The 19,165-nt window shown below is 44.6% G+C and overlaps 1 long non-coding RNA gene across 1 annotated transcript in view; it reads right to left on the minus strand.

The window, feature by feature from the left end:
• Positions 1 to 1,227: 1,227 nt before the first annotated feature.
• Positions 1,228 to 19,165, minus strand: part of LOC134911822 (uncharacterized) — a 91,651-nt gene continuing 73,713 nt past the window's right edge. Inside the window, exon 3 of the long non-coding RNA XR_010176872.1 lies at positions 1,228 to 1,427. This is a non-coding gene — a long non-coding RNA (uncharacterized LOC134911822). The remainder of the gene's footprint in view (positions 1,428 to 19,165) is intronic.

Genomic DNA, 19,165 nt, shown 5'->3' on the forward strand with positions numbered 1-19,165 from the left:
TACAAAATGATAAAAAACAGGTGCTCTCTAAATTATTTAAAACTTTAAAAGGTGATGCAAATACACTCCAATCTCTGAGGCTTCCTCCAGATCAGTGCACTGCTGTTACCACGGGGTTGAAAAGACACTTACATCAAAATTCAACCTTGCGTTCCTATAAAGGTATATTTGAACCGGTCTGGATGAAATCAATCCTATCACAGATAATGGTCACAAGGAATGACACTTACATTTGAATTCAGTCTCGAATGCACTGAAAGGTATCTTTCAAACGACCCCCATATGTAGTGGACAGGAAGCAGCCAAACCAACGTGCATAAAAACATACACTGGTTTTATTCATAAAGTAAAACAAACATGAATACTGCAGCAACAACGTCCCGCAAATGGTAGGTGTTCGTCACAGCATGGATAACTTCAACGCGTTTCAAGGATTCTCTCCCCTTTGTCAAGAAGTCTTGACAAAGGGGAGAGAATCCTTGAAACGCGTTGACGAACACCTACCATTTGCGGGACGTCCAGACGGGTTCAAAGATACCTTTATAGGAACGCGAGGTTGAATTTTGATGTGTTTTTTCAACCCCGTGGTAACAGCTGTGCACTGATCTTGAGGAAGCCTCAGAGATTGGAGTGTATTTGCATCACCTTTTTAAGTTTTAAATTCTTTAGAGAGCGCCTGTTTTTTATCATTTTGTAGTTTTGTCCATGTGTTTGGGGATTCTGGAGGGTGAATCCCAATCGATTTAAAACGGCAGCTTAACCAGCAGCGCAGGACTACTTACAATTTTTTTGTCCGTTTCTCCATGTGACCACAGCCTCCTATGGATTTTTCTGAAATGCGGTTGCCAAAAAATCGCTGAACTACGTGAGCACCCCCGTATTGCATGCAACTCAGAATCGGGCCCACATTGCGCCTGCAGTTTGTGATGCAATTGCAGCCTACTCTCTCATTGGTCCCAATGCAATGGTTTCATCATATCAACATAGCTGCGTTTGTTGAGATTGCCAAGCCGTAACACCAGATACAACTGTAATACAGCCAGCACTACTGCGAATACTAATAGTACATTGCTATGCTAATGCATCCTACTGAACCGCTTGCTAGTTTCCTCTAACACATTTTTCATTACAGTATAGAACGTTTAGTGGAGATTCTATTGTTAGCCGGTGTCTACTGCGATGTGATATTGGTTTTATTCACACCATCTTACAAATGAAAATTACCTTTGGAAAAGGAAAAAGTAGATTCTGACAGGAGCAGGCCCATTAATCATTTAGGGAAACGGGTGTCGTTCCATCTGTTGTCAGTCGGCTGAGTCACGTAGAGCTTCAATCATCTGCCATTCTGCTTCCACAAATGTGACAACACTTATGAGTCTTTTGTTGCCAGGCTGGATGTAATGACACCAAAGCTTTCTATGATTGTGCTGGTTAGAGAATATGTGAAAAATACAAATTGCATTATCAGAAAGCTAAAATGAAAATCCTGAGCGTTCTGTACTTCAGATGGAGCCAACTGCGTAGATTGCTCCGCTTACGCATTACTGGCAGCGTTACCATTGCTGTCTGAAAACAGGATACTGCATCATTAATCACGTAATAACTAAAAATAAATTCACTTCAGTTGAACGAAATAAACCATGTAATAACTGATAGGAAAGGAGGTGTTACCACTAGTTTATGCTGAGACCGGGTATCATACGTGTGTTCTACCATCTTGGTGGCTTTGCAAGTGAATGCAGTGGCCAATCAGATGCAGGAATTCAGGTTATACCATTCATAGGTGAGGGCAAGGGCGTAGCTACCATAGGTGCAGGCAGTGCAGCTGCTATGGGGCCCAGAGCTGAGAGGGGCCCACCTTCCATGTCACAGTTATGTGTGATATACATTTTTTGCCATTGGGTGGTACGTAGGGGTCCTTTCAAACTTTGTCCTTGGGGCCTACAATAAATCTAGGTATGCCCCTGGACCTGCTCATTGTAGTGTGCTATAAAATGAGCTGGAGGGCATTATAATGTTATATAATATGAACTAGGGCACTGTAATGAGGCACAATATGAATGGGGAGCACTATATATGATAATGTGAATTGGGGATACTATGCGGCATAATGTGTACTGGCAGCTCTGAAATGTGACATAGGGTGAACTTAACCACTACTATGATTCATAAAAGAAACTAGGTCACTACTATGGGGCATAACATTAAATAAGGCTCTACTAAGGTTCAGAAAATGAACTAGGGCACTATTATAGGGCATAAAATTAACAACTGCGGCAGAAAAGTGTCTCTCTAGAAGCATTGGGATGGGGGCCCCTTCAGAATCTTGCTATGGGGCCCACAAAGTTCTGGCTATGCCCCTGGGTAAGGGCAGGACCTGTGAAGCCTCACCTAGCTGGTAAGATGCATGCTGATTATAATCAGAGGCTGTACTGCAGTGAGTGGTGGGGTGTGTGGTCGCTATGGTTCCCAGGTGCCTTATGTCAGCTCCCCTTGTTTTCTGAAGAGAGTGTAGTGGAATCATCTTCTGAGCTGCCCGCACATGCTCAGAAAACACAAACCCCATGCTCCGATGTAGAATCAGGGGTTGGAGGTAAATGCAGTAGCACCAGGTTACAAATATAGCTATGGTAGTTGGCGATGCAGTCAAAAAAAACCTCAGCAAACCTATTATTCTTAAAGAGAAATAGGTTAAAATTTATTTTTAGTAATACATAACAGTTTATTAAAACACACAGAAATAAACATTAAAAAAAACTAACTAAACATGTTAAATGTAAGAAGACAAAATGTGTATGTTATAAAGTAAAACAGTAAATGTAAGCCTCCAAGCTCTGGAGGTGCGAGACTTTTGACAAGTCTGCCCATTTTTTAAAAGCAGCAATCACTTACAGAGTGGTACTTGGCGATGCCCAGTCCTACCCCTAATTTGACACGCACATGTAAAGTATGTGAAATATATATATATATATATATATATATATATATACATACATATACAGTATATATGAAAAAATGTATAACTAAGCGCACAGGTGTTGAATAATCACACATGATTGAGGGGATCTTAATGAAGTCCATGCTATGGACGAAATGCATTGGGACTCTGCTGTACCTAGGAATACCACCTTGGTCAGATAAGCTTCTATAATTTTGACCTTTTGTACGTGTGCTACTTACTATCACCTGCTATTTGCTACTTACAGTATGTTTTTAATCAAATGAAAACTGTGTTAAACTTGCATTTAGTGGTGGCAAAAGAGATTTTATTTTGGGATTGCTTTCCCCCACCCACACACAGTTATCGCTCATTTGTTTTTAAACAAATATGCAGTGTTAAGACAATACACACGATGTTCTCTACATTTGTACCTTGGCAATATGGTGGTCATGTGACCGAAGACACAAATAAGAAGCTAAGTTATTTTCCCCAAAAATATTTATTTACTTTAGCACTTTTTTTGATTTGCTCTAATAGGCACTTTAAGCATACCATTGACCCTATGTATGTGTATGTGTATATATATATATATATATATATATATATATATATATATATATATACACACACACACACACACACACAGTGGGGATTGAAAGTTTGGGCACCCCAGGCAAAAATTAATTTTAATGTGCAAAAAGATGGAAAAATCTCCAAAAGGTATCAAATTACAGATTAGACATTCTTATAACATGTCAAAAAAAGTTTGATTTTATTTCCATCATTTACATTTCAAAAGAACAGAAAACAAAAAATGGCGTCTGCAAAAGTTTGGACACCCTGCAGAGTTAATACCTTGTACTGCCCCCTTTGGTAAGTATCACAGCTTTTAAACGCTTTTTGTAGCCAGCCAAGAGTCTTTCAATTCTTGTTTGAGGTATCTTCACCCATTCTTCCTTACAAAAGTCTTCCAGTTCTTTGAGATTCCTGGGCTGTCTGTGACGCACTGCTCTTTTAAGGTCTATCCATAGATTTTCAATTATGTTGAGGTCAGGAAATTGTGAAGGCCATGGCAAAACCTTCAGTTTACGCCTCTTGATGTAATCCACCGTGGATTTTGAGGTGTGTTTAGGATCATTATCCATTTGTAGAAGCCAGCCTCTCTTTAACTTCAGCTTTTTCACAGATGGCATCAAGTTAGCGTCCAAAATTTGCTGGAATCTTATTGAATCCATTTTTCCTTCTACTCATGAAATGTTCCCTGTGCCACTGGCTGCAACACAACCGCAAAGCATGATTGATCCACCCCCATGCTTAACAGTTGGACAGAGGTTCTTTTCATTAAATTATGTGCCCTTCCTTCTCCAAACGTACCTTTGCTCATTCCGGCCAAAAAGTTCTATTTTAACCTCATCGGTCCATAGAACTTTATTCCAAAATGCATCAGGTTCATTTGCAAACTTCTAACGCTGATTTTTGTGGTGAGGACGTAGAAGAGGTTTTCTTCTGATGACTCTTCCATGAAGACCATATTTATATAAGTATCTCTTTATAGTGGAATAGTGTACCACAACTCCAGTGTCTGCCAGATCTTCCTGGAGGGATCGTGCAGTCAAACGTGGATTTTGACTTGCTTTTCTCACAATCCTGCGAGCTGTTCTGTCTGATATTTTTCTTGGTCTTCCAGATCTTGCTTTAACTTCCACTGTTCCTGATGACTGCCATTTCTTAATTACATTCCGAACAGAGGATATGGGCATCTGATAATGCTTTTCTATCTTCTTATAGCCTTCTCCTGTTTTGTGAGCGTCAACTATTCTCAGTTTCAGTGTTCTACACAACTGCTTAGAGGTACCCATGGTGCTGATTGTTGGCGCAAGGTCAGATGAGTCTGGGCTTTTAAAACCTTTGAGATTGACATCACCTGGTCTTTCCAGACGATGATTGAGAACAATCCATGACACTGCCAGGTCTCAGCTGTCCAAAGGGGGCAGTACAAGGTATTAACTCTGCAGGGTGTCCAAACTTTTGCAGACGCCATTTTTTGTTTTCTGTTCTTTTGAAAGTGTAAATGATGGAAATAAAATCAATCTTTTTTTGACATGTTATAAGAATGTCTAATCTGTAATTTGATAACTTTTGGAGATTTTTCCATCTTTCCTTGGCTTCTTTTTGCACATTAAAATTCATTTTTGCCTGGGGTGCCCAAACTTTCAAACCCCACTGTATATCAGTGTCAGGGGAAAAGGTACCACCTCTTGGGGTAGATGGCAGCTTGCAGCAGCTGAGAGATCACACAAGTCAGTTGTTTTGGTGCAGAAAAACAGAAGAACACAAGAAGTTTTTTTTACCAGGCACAGCTCGCTGGATTTCAATAGCAGGTATCTGTTACAGAGACTTCATAGCCTCTTTTTCCCCAATCACTGTGAGAGACTAAGGGGGTATTCAATTAGTGCCGCTTTTTCGGCAAGTCGAAAAAACTGCATTTTTCTACAGTTTTTAGGTCGAACTTACATTCGACCTATTCAATGTCATTGTTACTCATTTATGGTGTGCTGACAAGCGGGACAGAGGCACACTGATGAGCGGAATCGGCTGTGGTTGTGACGAGCGGAAGTGACGCTCAGGAGGGTGCACGCGCGAGCCAAGGAGCGCACCGAGCAAGCCGGGCACCGAGGGAGCCGAAATAACGGAGCCAACAGCGGGGGAGAAGGGTGCCAAGCGGTGGTGAGAGGCGGAGCAAGGTGCCAGGAGTGTCAAGTGCCAGGAGGGGTCTGGCTGAGGCTGGAACCAAGAGCAGGGTTCTGGGAACAAGGTGCCACAGGCTGCTGGAAGGAGCCAACATAGGGGAAGCAGGTACATGTGAGTAGGTACTGCTGCAGGTGGTCCTGACTCCCACCAGAAACATAAGTATCATTTTGATTACTGTATTGACTGTTTTGCATTGATACATCATTATACATTGTATGACATTTACTTTTCTGTGGTTGAAAATAGTTTCTCTTCACAGCTAGGCTATAGTACCGTATTATATTACATAGTTTGTATTGTATTGTTTTTCTGAAGGTAACAGGGAGTTAGTTTTTTAAACACAATGGGAGGGGCCGTGATTGAGAATCTTACTCAGTGCATGTCGTACAAGATGTACGCGCACCTGGAGCAACCGTCCAAGTGCGAGTACATCTGCGTGAGGTGTGTGTGAACGGTTGCCCTGGAAACCCAGGTGACTGAGGAATATTCACAATCTCGAGCAGAGCTTAGATAGAACGGTGGAGGAGTTGCAGGGGGGACACCGGTAGAGGACAGTCAGGTAGCCAGCTGGGTCACGGTTAGAAGGAAGAAAAAGAGGGGGAGGCAGGACATCTCTGAACTGGCAAACCCCAATAAATTCGCCCGATTGGACGAATGTCCGGGGGATGGCAGTGAGGAAATGACGGAGCTGGAGGATACCGTTCCCTCTAGCAACCGGAGGAGCAGTCCCTCCGGCACAAAGGGGATAAGAGAAAGCGAGGTACCTAGTCAGATTGTGGTGGTAGGGGATTCTATTATTAGGAAGACAGACAGGGCAATCTGCTACCGGGACCATGATCGCCGTACAGTCTGTTGTCTCTTGGGTGCACGGGTACAGCACATTGCGGGTAGAAAGATTGTTGGGGGGGGGGGCGGGAATGACCCGGCGGTCTTGGTGCACGTTGGCACCAACGACAAAGTTAGTGATAGGTGTGATGTCCTTAAGAAAGATTCTAGGGACCTAGGCCAGAAAGTAAAGGCAAGGACATCTAAGATAATTTGCTCAGAACAGTGGCGTAACTAGAAATTTTTCTCCCCCAAGCCAAAAAATTCTTCGGCGCCCCCCCCCCCCCCCCCCCCCTTCATGCTCCATAATTGGGAGCAAGAAAGGGCTAAATATGCGCGCGCCGAAGGCGCGCGCGCCAAAAAAAAGGGGCGTGGTTTTGTTGGAGTGGGCGTGGTTTCGCATAAAGGGGCGTGGTATTGCAGGAAAAGACTACCTTATACCCCAGTTTTGTAACCTGCACGCCCATACGTTGGCCACCACAGGAAAGAAAAATAATCCTGATTCATGCCCCTTACATTATTTGTCATTTTTCCTCCTTATAGTAATGCCCAGTATACATTATGCCACATACTGCAATGGCCCTTAGACATTATGCCGCACACAATAATGCACGACACAATATGCACACACTGTAATGCCCCCGACACATTATGCCACACACCGTAATGTCTGTGACACATTATGCCACACACCGTAATGCCTATGACACATTATGACAGGAATCGCAATGCCCGTTATACATTATGCTACACACTGCAATGCCCCCGATACATTATAGCACATACAATGTCTGTGACACATTATGACACACACCGCAATGTCCGTGATACATTATGCCACACACTGCAATGCCCGATACATTATAGCACATACAATGCCTGTGACACATTATGCCACACACTGCAATGACCTTGAGACATTATACCACAATGCCCGTGATATAGTATACCATACACCGTAATGCCTGTGACACATACCGCAATGCCCTGCCCGTTATACCCTATGCCACACATCGCAATGCCCGTTATGTATTATGCCACACTGCAATGACCCTGAGACATTATACCACATACCACAATGCCCGTGATATAGTATACCACACACCGTAATGCCTGACACATTATGACACACACCGCAATGTCCGTGATACATTATGCCACACACTGCAATGACCCTGAGACATTATACCACATATCACAATGCCCGCGATATAGTATACCATACACCGTAATGCCTGACACATTATGACACACACCGCAATGTCCGTGAAACATTATGCCACACACCGTAATGCCCATTACACATTAAGTCCTACAGTAAGGCTTCTAATTACTTTTCAATTACCTGCTCGTTGTCAGGGGTTTCATGCACTGGGTGTCATGCTCGTTGCCAGGGGTTTCATGCTCTTGGTTCCATGCACGGTGCCAGGGGTTTTCATGCTCAGGGTGTCATGCTCGTTGCCAGGTGTTTCATGCACTGGGTGTCATGCTCGTTGCCAGTTGTTTCATGCACTGGGTGTCATGCTCGTTGCCAGGTGTTTCATGCACTGGGTGTCATGCTCGTTGCTAGGAGGTAGTCCTTGTTGCTAGGGCTGTGCTCCCAGTGCCACATATGTCCCCAGTGCCAGATATTCCCCCACGGTGCCAGGTACTTACATGCCCCAGTGCCAAATATAGTCGTCGTCCCCATGTGCCAGGTACACATATACCCCCCAGTGCCACATATGCCCCCAGTGCCACATATGCCCCCAGTGCCAGATATGCCCCCCCAGTGCCAGATATGCCCCCCCAGTGCCAGATATGCCCCCCCAGTGCCAGATATTCCCCCCCAGTGCCAGATATTCCCCCCGTGCCATATATGCCCCCAGTGCCAGATATCCCCCCCAGTGCCATATATGCCCCCAGTGCCAGATATTCCCCCCCAGTGCCATATATGCCCCCAGTGCCAGATATTCCCCCCCAGTGCCATATATGCCCCAGTGCCAGATATCCCCCCCAGTGCCAGATATTCCCCCCAGTGCCATATATGCCCCAGTGCCATATATGCCCCAGTGCCAGATATCCCCCCCCCAGTGCCAGATATTCCCCCCAGTGCCATATATGCCCCAGTGCCAGATATCCCCCCCCCCCAGTGCCAGATATGCCCCCAGTGCCAGATATTCCCCCCAGTGCCAGAAATGCCCCAGTGCCAGATTTTCCTCCCCCCCCCCGTGCCATATATGCCCCCAGTGCCAGATATTTACCCCCCCCGCCGTTGCTTTTTGGAGGGACACGGAGGGCACAGCTCGTCTCTCCTGTGTCCCTCCTGCTGCATCATCTCCGGCGGCCGCGGGTCTAATAGGGGGAAGTGCCGGTTCGTGAGCCAATTAGAGCTCACGGACGGCACTTCCCCCTATTTGACCCGCGGCCGCCGGAGATGATGCAGCAGGAGGGACACCGTGAGGCGCGCTGTGTGCCCTCCGTGTCCCTCCAAAAAGCGGCGGAGGGAAGGAGACTGCAGACTGACATGCGGACGCTCGTCCGCATGTCAGTCTGCTGTAAATCAGTGGCGCCCCCGCAGCCCCTCACCCCCAAGCCACCGCGAGGACTGCGGGGGCAGTAGTTACGCCACTGGCTCAGAAATATTACCTGTGCCACGTGCTAGTCCAGGGAGGCAGAAGGAGATTAGGGAGGTAAATGTGTGGTTTAGAGATTGGTGTAGGAAGGAGGTGTTTGGAACACTGGACGGACTTCTCAGTCAGGCGCCATCTTTTTTGTCGCGATGGATTGCACCTGAATGAGGAGGGGGCAGCAGTGCTGGGAGGTTGGATGGTTAGAAGGTTGGAGGAGATTTTAAAGTAGGTGCCTGGGGGGAGGGATTAGAAAGAATTAGTGGGACAACTAAAGATCCAAGAAAAGAGGGATGTGTAAAGTATAATGGGGGTGGAGGGGGGGGGGTGAGGAGAAAATTAGTCAGCAATGGCAAATTAAGGGAAAATCAAGCTCCTAAGGAAATGTTATCTACAACAAAACTTGCAGATCAGGGACTTACTAAACTTAAGTGTATGCTTAACAAGAAGCCTAACAAGTAAAATGGAGGAATTAGAAATAATTGCACTTAATGACCAATATGATATAACAGGCATTACAGAGACATGGTGGGACGATTCTCACGACTGGGCAGCAAACATGGAGGGGTACACCCTCTTCAGGCAGGATAGGACTAATAAAAAGGGAGGGGGTGTTTGTCTTTATGTTAAGCCATTCTTAAAACCATATTTAAAACCATATTATAAGGAGGTCATTTACGAGGGGATTGGAGATAACGTGGAGTCATTATGGGTTGAGATTTCGATCATTACTTAGAAGTTTGGTTAGAAGTGATCTTCCAATTAAAAAAAAAAAAAAAGGTATTAGAAGCACTAAGGGGTTCCACCGCTGTGGATCTTGTTTGGGCTGCAAAGAAATTAAAACAGATAGTGGTAAAAAATTAGAGAAACTGGGAATCAATGGGCAGACACATGAAATATGTGATTTTGTGACATGCAATGCGAAATTTTTTATCTATGTGATAGAATGTACTTGTCATTTATTTTATATAGGGCGAACATCAAGGCCCTTAAAGATACGAGTTGGGGAACACCTCAGAAATATATGGAAGGGCTTAGAGATTCATGCCCTTTCAAATCATTTTAAAAAATATCATAAGTGTGATCCCAAGCAGTTAGTGAGGTTCGTGGGGATCAAACGGGTAGAGTGTAGCCATTGTCAGAAAAATACTGCTAAATTTGCTCGCAAAAATGGAAATGCAATTTATCTATAAGTATAATACCCTGATACCTACGGGATCAAACTCTGACTTCGAGTTAAAATATTTTTTTGTAATTGGAGGTCTAGTTCTAAAGTGAGCTTATAATTGTGGATTTATTATTATAGATTACATGTATTTAGTAATACCAATGCTCCCATCTGAATATTGTCCATGTTTTATATGTAGGGTTGAATGATGGATCATATACTATGTTTTAGACTGATGATAATGACTTCTATAAAACCTTGGATTATATCACAGTGGCTCGTTGCATAACGATTGTACACAGGAAGTGATGTTATTCTATAATGAACGAGGACCCATCGCCATGGAAACCTAACAACCAGAACGGAGGGAGGAGATGACGTCCCCGCAGTGTCAAGGGGGAAGTGACGCTCCGTTCCCGAATGGGCACAGGGGGGATGTTATGGTTTCCTAGTAACAAGAACTGGACAGGAGCGCTGCGAAGATCATGAGCGCTACTGCCGATGTAGATGCTGTGGCGTAGAGCCACTGTGTGAGATCGATGTAAAGTAGAGATAGGATGTTTATAATTATGGCGAATATTGTGGCCTGGATTATATGCTGCACGGGGGTCATGTGACCAACGGTGGTAACCTAGTAACGAGGATATACATATGGAGGGAGCCATGTAAGATTCAGGTGTCCGATGTAAGCTGTAATGAGTATTTCTGATTGGATGAACTGGAAATAAAAGGGATTGTTTTACTGTGAGCACATTCGCCTTGAAAAAGAGCCCAGGGGAGCTTGAAACGCGTTGGTGCTGCACAAGGGACTGTTTCTGATGTGTCCAGAGGGGTGACAATCAGGATCCAGAACGCTGCTACCCGGAATGCCATCTGGAGTCTTTTGTTTACACCTGTTTGAGGACTGATTTCAGTCCTCTAACTTTCCGGTAATTACAACCTCTTGACCCTTCTATGAAACTTTTCCTGTGCTACATGTGCTTTTTTTACATCAATTGATCTATATGATCTATTTTATGGATTTTTTCATGTTTTTACGTGTGGTTTTTTAGAATCAATTGTGCTCTGTTTGTCTTTATGAAATTAAAAAACTTATTGCACGAGATTTCCCCATTTTTCTGTTTTTTATGACAACGTTGAATACTATAGCGGGAGTGGAAATAAAATAGGGGGTTCTCCAAAAGGAGCACCTGGAGTTGATTCTACATGCTGGAAACAAAGTTTATTACAGGAACGTATACATCATATTTTATTGAACCTGTGGTGTTATGTCTGTGAAATCAATGTTATTGCATATACAAAGCTGTGACTTATTTGTTTGAGAGCGCCTAGTACATAGGACACAATTTATTTGGATTTTATAGTGTTTCTCTGGGGTATAGGAATTACCCCATAAGTGTGCCTAGTGTTAAGGCAGCTCCAGTTTTGCGCACCAGGGAGAGTCTCAGATTTTATAGCTATTAAACGAGGAAGTAGTCCGGGAGAGACTAAGTAAAATTAAGATAAATAAATCTCCTGGGCCGGATGGACTTCACCCCAGGGTTCTTATGGAACTTAACTCTGAGCTATCAAGACCCCTATATTTGATTTTCAGTGAGTCAATTACATCAGGAATGATAACGAAGGCCTGGCGTATAGCAGAGGTAGTCCCAATATTTAAAAAAGGAATTAAAACTCATCCCGGTAACTAAAGACCGGTAAGTTTGAAATCTATAGTGGGGAAAATACTGGAAGGTATATTAAGGGATAGCATACTAGAGTATTTGGATACCTCCAAGGTTATTACTAGGAATCAACATGGTTTTGTTAAAGACAGGTCATGTCAAACTAACTTAATGAGCTTCTACGAGAAAGTGAGCGATAATATTGATCAGGGTAAAGCAGTGGATGTGGTCTTTTTGGACTTTGCTAAGGCCTCTGACAAAGTCCCACACAAGAGACTAATTTTCAAATTAAGAGAGCTTGGGGTAGGATACACTATTTGTACATGGGTGAGTAATTGGCTGTATAACAGGGAACAGCGAGTGGTGAGTAATGGGATGTTCTCTGAATGGGCCTCAGTGCTCAGTGGAATACCGCAGGGTTCAGTACTCGGGCCACTGCTGTTTAACATATTCATTAATGACCTAGGAGTGGGCCTAGAAAGCACAGTGTCAATTTCCGCAGACAATACTACACTATGCAGAGTAATTAATTCAGACAAGGATGTTGAGTCTCTACGGAATGATTTATCTAGACTTGAGGTCTGGGCAGACAAATGGAGAATGAGGTTCAATATAGACAAATGTAAAGTTATGCACTTTGGGGCTAAGAACAATAGGGCAGCCTACAAACTAAATGGGGAAATGTAGGGATAATTGTAGTTAAAAGATTGGGGGTGCTTATCGATAATAGACTTAGTAGCAGTATGCAACGTCAAAATGCAGCAACAAAAGCATATAAGGTATTAGCATGCATAAAACGGGGAATGAAGACAAGGGATGAAAGTGTAATCCTGCCACTGTATAAATCATTGGTGCGGCCACACCTGGAATATTGTGTACAGTTATGGGCACCTCACTATAAAAAAGATATCTTGGAATTCGAAAAGGTTCAGAGGCGAGCCACCAAACTGGTTAAGGGGATAGAGGCACTAAATTATGAGGAAAGACTAAAAAGGTTAGATATGTTCACACTGGAAAAGAGGCGACTGAGAGGGGACATTATTAATATTTATAAATACATAAAGGTACAATTCAAGGATTTATCAGACGATCTGTTAATAAAATAAATAAAAAAACGCTACACAGGACACGCAGGACACCCCCTCAGGTTAGAAGAAAAAAAATGTAATTCACGGCAGAGAAAAGGGTTCTTCACAGTAAGAGCAGTAAGGATTTGGAATTCTCTGCCAGAGAGGGTAGTAATGGTGGACTCAATCAATAAGTTTAAAAATGGACTAGATAAATTCCTAATTCAAAGAAATACCCAAGGATACAAGTTAATTGCTATAAAATTTTGTAAATACAAGTTGAAATCGATGGACATTTGTCTTTTTTCAGCCTCAACAACTATGTAACTATGTAATGCCCATGCTGTTTTTTTTCGACTGGTCGAAAAATCCGGCACTGGCGAAAACCATGTGTATCGGCAAATTTGCCGCCAATACACGTGTGAGATGAGCGGATTCGGTTTTACTCGGTTTTACTCGGTTCTCAAAACCGAATCTTATTGGCTATCCAAAACACGTGACATCCGTGAGCCAATAAGATTCGGTTTTGAGAACCGAGTAAAACCGAGTAAAACCGAATCCGCTCATCTCTAGTGTTTTGACATATTCACGGGTGTATTTGCCTGTTTTTTGGCGCAATTCTCAACCATGCCGATTCGACAAAAAAAAGTGAAACGGTATGGGCGAAAATGGATTAAAAAACGGGTGGTTGAAGACCAGTCAAAAAAAACGGCACTTAATTGAAAACCCCCCTATTAATCAGTCTGACAGCCTTTGTAACACACCCAGACAGCTGAAAGCCCTAAGTAGCCATCAGTGAGGCTAACAGTCCCAAGATCCAGCCTGGGCCTAAATGGATGGAGAACCCTCCTTCTCTTCTTCTATCCAGCCCCAGGAACCCTGTCTGGATTTTAGTAAAAGCCAAAAGCTCTCAGCAGAGCCAATACAATATTCCTGGGGTTTTAAAGCACATACAGTAGGTAAGAAACATGGGGCAAATATACCTGCCTTCCACCACTATTCCAGTTATCTTGTCACAATATATAGACACCTCTGCCGCCTGCTGTATATACTTATCCTGTTCCTTTTCCAATGCAGAATGGTTCTCTGTCCAGGTCTGTCTCATTGCTTGCTGCATGTAAAAGGACAGACCCTTCCACATTATTTTATACTGGCCTCCCTACCCCCTGATCAAGCTCTGTTCAGTCCACACCCCCTCTATTAATTTTGGGATGCAAAGAATGTTAAGAAGTTGAATGGCCAAAAAGTGCTACTGATTTTTAAAATCAGCTTTGCATTTCAGCAAGATACATCACATATATAATATCAAACACATATGGAGAAAAGACAGGTGTAGATTTCAATGCACACTGGCATCCTGTTGTTCTTATATAGGCCTCCCATGAGCTGAATATTGTGGCAGGAGAGGTACTTTGCCACCTGTAAGCTACACACAGGGTCCTGGGGGTGGATGGGAAGTGTGGATGGATTGAGTTCCCATCCATTTGGCCCAGACCAGGTCTTATAGGCTTCTTAGCACAAGAAGAGGCTTCATCAGCCAGCACCTGGGTGCTGGGTTTAAAGCAGAGTCTCTTCCATGAGTCAGGGCTCCTGAAGGCAGTTAGTGTCCAGGTGATAGGCCTGCTAGGGACAGTAGGACCCGGAGGGCTGTGCACTAGTGTCAGGATACCGGGACCTGAAGGGTTCCTTATTAAGTTAGAGGGAGTGAGGCAGGGCCTAACCTCACTGGTAGTTTATACTAAAGACAGTGATCTTTGTTTATGTATATCTTTGTTTCCCCTGGTGTACAGCCATGCCTCTGTGACTATGTGCTAATGCCAGTATCAGCCCTTCCCCTGGTGTACAGCCATGCCTCTGTGACTATGTGCTACTGCCAGTATCAGCCCTTCCCCTGCTGTACAGCCATGCCTCTGTGACTATGTACTAATGCCAGTATCAGCCCTTCCCCTGGTGTATAGCCATGCCTCTGTGACTATGTACTAATGCCGATATCGGTTTGGGTTTGACATGCCGGCAGTCGGGATACCAGTATCTCGATAGTGAGAATACCCCCCCAACCCTAACTCTGCCCCCCAGCAGCTTAACCCTCCGTGGTAGTGCCTGAACCTACCCCCCACTTCCCAGCAGCCTAACCTAACCCTCCTAAACCTAAGTCCCCCCGCCTCCATTGCAGGCCGGCAGACGATCGTTTTGGATCCCGGCACCAGTGTTGTGCCCCTTGTCAGGATGCCGACGTCGCCTTTCCAAGACGTATCAATTCCACTGTTGGCATTTTGACTGCCGGGACCCCGTCCGCCGGGATTCTGACTGGATCCCCCCGGTATCAGCCCTTCCCCTGGAAAACAGCCATGTCTCTGACTGTATAAGGACTGAGGCACGCACTTTGAGCACCCATTGTACCTGCCCTGTGCTAGGTGCACAGTCTCCATTACAGTATGGCATCTGATGGGGGGGATTAAGTGTTGTATACGCAACCACTTCAACACTCCCATAACAGGCCAAAGGACGGACCATCCCTCTGCATCTGAATAACCACATCCCTGTCACTGTGAGCAAACGCCCAGCACATATCCAGTACATTTCTGATACTGCTTGTCTCCATGGCAACTGTGACTCTATGCGTACTCACTGTGTGACGCATGTGCCGTAAATTTTTAGGGTTTTTTCGGCGCAAATGCAGTAACATAAAATGACTCATATGTACATGATATGTACACAATGGTGTTAAAACTCTACATTTAAGAAGTTGTATTAAATAAATCCGCTGTGCATTCAATGCATCTAGTCGCACTACAGCATCACACTGTCAGTGATTTAGAGGTGGTGACGACTCCTTTATTTCTGCAAATGGAGGAGTGTCGCCACCATTGCAAGGGAAAGGATGAGGCCAGGATCTCAGTCAGAGGACTAAAATTTCCTGGCCTTCAGGATAGAGGAGAGCGAGTGTCCAGAAATATTAACAGGGTTAACCATGGCTATATGGAGTAGAAGCAGTATGGTACAGCAGCAATGGAGCAATATATCACAGAAATAAGTATATAGTGGTCCTCCAGGTGTATGTGGGTGTCACAATATTGGAGGCACTTATGGAGTGTGAGACTGGCAGCACTTACTGCTGAGCACAGGAGAGAAGCTGCACACACACAGCACAGTGCCACCTCAGACACGCAGACCCAGCAAGGGAGGTAAGATGGCGGCTCCGTGGCGGGAAAGTGAGCCCGCGGTGGTCAGCTCCCCAGACCCGGCAAGGAGAGGCTCCACTGTCGCACCCACTGCAGTCCGTCAGAGCCCAGGGTCCTCAGCCGCCAGCCGGAGCGGCCAGGAGATAGCCGCGACCGGAAGTAGGTAGCCGCGTCCGGAAGTAGCGCTGCGCTTGGCACAGGATTGCCAGGTGGGGCCGGCGGCTGCGTCCCCCACACAGGCCGCAAAGGAGAGTTAGGAAGGGCAAGGAAGCATTGCAGGCACAGCCTCACCACACTCACCGGAGGGTGAGTATGTATTCATACACCTGCACAGCAAGTTGCAAACAGCTCAGCGCCAGGGATCAGGATGTTATAAACAGATGTATGGAGGGAGCTACAGCTTAGTGCTGCTACTCCATGCAGATCCAAGCCTCGCCTCCCCAGTTGCTTGTTTTTTATTTGTGAGGCTGTACTCATGCAGAGCTTTTTTCTGTTATATTACTTTGCCCATAATTGTTTTTCTTGTCAACTCAAAAAGGCTAACTGGTTTAAAACTTCATCTGACTTCAGAGCACGATCTTGAGGGGGGTTTCTAAGCAATCTGACTAGATTGCTTAGAAATGAAGCACGGATCTCTCCGTCTGTATGCCCCATAGTGATAGCGATGCGCGGCCCTGCACGTCGCTATCGCTGGTTCTAGATTAGCCTGCATGCAAGCCAATCTAGTTACATCGCTCACTTCACCGCTGGGTGAAATGAGCGCTCCACCCCCCCCCCCCCCCCCCCTTCACAGCACACATTGCGTTGCGCTGAGCGGGGGGAAGAGATGTGTGCTGAGCAGTCTGTGCTAGATCGCTCAGCACACATCTCTCCGTGTGTACCCCCTTTATACAGGCCCCATGTAAACGTCACTGCCTAAGTACATTAATTGTTGTCCTTAATTGTCCTTCCTTGCTTTATCACCATTACGATTAAGTTTTATGTTATCCCAGGGACATGTCTTTCTGAGAAACACGGACAAAAGCCAGAAAAGATACAGTCAGCACGTACAAGTCAATAACTCCAAGGCCAACTAAAGGCAGACAATGCTTTTGCTTTTAATGATAAGACAATAATTTATTTCAATTATACATATGACGTAAATCCCAAATATACATAGTATGTGTTATTAATTTTACATACAGTATAATGGAGAGATAGTGCTGAATATGCAAACTATATATAAGCCAGGCACCACTATCTAATTATGGGGACGATCAGTCCTGAATCAGCGGACAATTATTATTCTTACAAGGTTCTGATGATAGAATATGGAGGTTTAATAAATTAGCACTGCTTTCGCTTGTTTGTCCACTTTGATACCACTCTGATTTGTCTTTAGTCTTGTGGATGGTTCCACACTATTGATATTGCACTTTGCCTCGCTCGTGGCTAAGTGAATTGACCCCCTTACTGTTAATCTTAGGGGATACGGTCGTTAGATCGACAGTCATTAGGTCGACCACTATTGGTCGACATGCAGTAGGTCGACAGGGTTGCTAGGTCGACCGGGTCTATAGGTCGACATGTGATGGATCAACATGAAAAAAGGTCGACATGAGTTTTTCACAATTTTTTCTACTTTTTCATAATTTACGATCCACATGGACTACAATCGGGAATGGTAACCTGTGCCCGAAGCATGGCGAGCGAAGCGAGCCATGCGAGGGGACACGGTGCACTAATTGGGGTTCCCGGTTACTCTACGAAGGAAACACCACCAAAAAAATTCAGGAAAAAAAAAATGGGTCGACATTTTTTCGTGTCAACCTATAGACCAAGTCGACCTAGCAACCCTGTCGACCTACTGCATGTTGACCAATAGTGATCGACCTAATGACTGTCGACTTAAGTGTGGTCGACTCAACGACCCATACCCAATCTTAGAAACCTTTTGTGGTTTATGTAATTCTTTAGCAGATATTCTTAATTTAAAAAACTGATAACACAGTGAAGCAGGCTGCATGTCTGCACTCCCCCTCTCCCCTCCCTGCAATGATCCCAGCATCCACACCGTGCCTTGCATCTGAAAGCCGCGTACCTGTCACAAAAACATAAGCAGACACACCTGGAACAAGGATCTGGGTGGAATGCTTGTGAAATTGATCCTGGCGAGAACACGGGTGTATGACTGAAACCTCATGTCTAGGATTACTGCTATGGTATGGATGTGACTTCATGTAGAGCAGAAAAGGGACAATGGGCCTAATTCAGATCTGATCGCTTGCTACGGGTTTTTTGCAGTCCAGCGTTCGCATAGTCGCCGCCCAGCTCACAGTGTAAGCAGCATGATCAACCCATTAATGGGCATCACTGAAAAGCATCTGGCACTGGGCAAGATTGCCTGGTCAATTAGCTACATAATCGTACAAGTTGTTAGAATAAAACTGAAGTTTATTAATAGAGATATATATCACACAGACAAAGAATGGTACAAATTGGGGGGTGGGGGGGGGCAAAGGAAATTGGGCACAGAAGTGGGATGGTTAGGTCGTGGCAGAGGATTTGCACCAAGCCCACACCTGGGTCCCTGGTGAGTACAGCAATCACCTATATGTATGTAAGAAGGCTGAAATATCCACACAACGTTGCTTCTCCTTTTTGCATGTAAGCACATACTGAGGCACCTTCTTGCAGCCAGCCCGCATCAGCAAAATAGTGGTCGCTAAAGTCCAGCAAATACAACCACGTAACCTGCCAAAGCAAACTGTGCAGTGCGGCGCCCTTACCAGGGTGATAACAGAAGAGAAGTTCACTATCTAATGATCTTTCATTATAACCTACTGTGCATTTCAGATGTTAAGATGTAGCTCAGTGGGAGGAAAGAAAAGACCTACAGTACATTTTGCATTTATATCTTACCAATGAATAAATGTGTTGTAATGTTAAATATGTTGCATATCAAAGAAAGTCAGCCAG

This window comes from Pseudophryne corroboree, chromosome 4 (assembly GCF_028390025.1).
Source record: "Pseudophryne corroboree isolate aPseCor3 chromosome 4, aPseCor3.hap2, whole genome shotgun sequence".
NCBI classification, from domain to species: domain Eukaryota; kingdom Metazoa; phylum Chordata; class Amphibia; order Anura; family Myobatrachidae; genus Pseudophryne; species Pseudophryne corroboree.